Source organism: Galeopterus variegatus, unplaced genomic scaffold (assembly GCF_000696425.1).
Source record: "Galeopterus variegatus unplaced genomic scaffold, G_variegatus-3.0.2 Scaffold9262, whole genome shotgun sequence".
Taxonomy (NCBI): domain Eukaryota; kingdom Metazoa; phylum Chordata; class Mammalia; order Dermoptera; family Cynocephalidae; genus Galeopterus; species Galeopterus variegatus.
The window spans coordinates 66,269-67,748 of record NW_007735373.1 but is presented as its reverse complement, the minus strand read 5'-3'; the positions used below and the strand labels follow the sequence as shown (position 1 = coordinate 67,748).

The window sequence follows — 1,480 nt, the reverse complement described above, 5'->3', positions numbered from 1 at the left end:
GGATTGATTGGAATCCCAGTGTTTTGGGCAATTCTTAGTTTGATTGAAAGATATTCCTCCTGGTTATGATTAAATTTGTTTGGTTTTTATAATAGTCACATGTAATTCTTCATGTTATATTTTCAGCTGTAGATAGCTATTAGTCTTTTTTCAGAAGTCTAGACTGCAGACAACCTGATGAAGTTATGGACTCTATGCACATTTTAGGTAATAAAAACTAGAATTAATGTTGACAGTAAAGACATGTAGTTAACAACAGTAAAAGCTGTGGTTAATGTGAGTTAATATCGTTATCTTCAAAAATAAATCTGACCATATGAACTGAGAGTTCTTCATTTTTCCTAATACATATTTAGGTATTTTCATTGTGGAATACAATACAAAAAAATTAAATCAATATTAAATTATATTAAAAGTATAAAATAAAGATAACTGGTAAAATATAGTGAATGTTTTCCAAGTTACTCTCTTTGATACTATTTTGATTTTATTTAATTTAAAAGAGTAATATACTGAGAATATAAAATGTTGAATATAGATGTTGTTAACCAAAAGTAAACATACAACATCAACTATTACTGCTACAAGGCATAGAGGAACCCAGAAGGAACAGTTTGGAGACTAGATTTAAATTATGCCTCTATGTAGCCATGACCTTAAGAGCAATGCTAATATCAATTTGGCCTGGATTTTACATATATTAGTTATCAGAAATCTTCTTTGGGAAGAACAGACCCACCACTCGGTCACGAATCTGCTTGGTCTTGACACCATACACCAGGGGATTGACTGTGGGGGGGCAACAGAAGGTACAAACTTGCAAATATTACGTGGACACTTGGAGGCACCTTCTTGCCAATGCGGTGAGTTAGGAAGCTGAACAGTGCGGGTGCATAGGAGACAAGAATAGTGCAGACATGGGCAGCACAGGTACCCAGTGCTTTAGAACGGGCATTCTGGGAAGAAAGCCGGAACACTGCCTGGAGGATTTTGATATAAGATGTGGCTATGAGGCCTAGGTCCAATATCATCACTGAAAGGGCCACAGAGATTCCATATACTCTGTTAATGAGTGTGTTGGAACTGGCCAACTTCACCACAGCCATGTGTTCACAGTAGGCATGATTGATAACATATTTGGTTTGATATGGCAGCCTCTTAATGAGAAGAGGACTGGGCAACACCAAAAGGATAGCTCGGATCAAACCAACAAGACCCATTTTAATGACCATTGATGTTGTCAGGATGGTTGTATAACGCAGTGGGATGCAAATAGCTACATAGCGGTCAAAGGCCATGGCAACGAGCAAGGCTGACTCAATAATGCAAAATGTGTGGATGAAAAATACATTTGTGCTAGGCAGATATTAAAGTCAATCCTGTGAGCATCAAACCAGAAGATGCCAAACATCTTGGGGGCTGTGGAAGTGCTAAGAGCCATGTCATTTATTGCCAGCATGCAAAGGAAGAAATACATAGG

At 37.5% G+C, this 1,480-nt stretch overlaps 1 pseudogene; it reads right to left on the bottom strand.

The window, feature by feature from the left end:
* Positions 1-700: 700 nt before the first annotated feature.
* Positions 701-1,480, bottom strand: part of LOC103609150 — a 1,644-nt pseudogene continuing 864 nt past the window's right edge.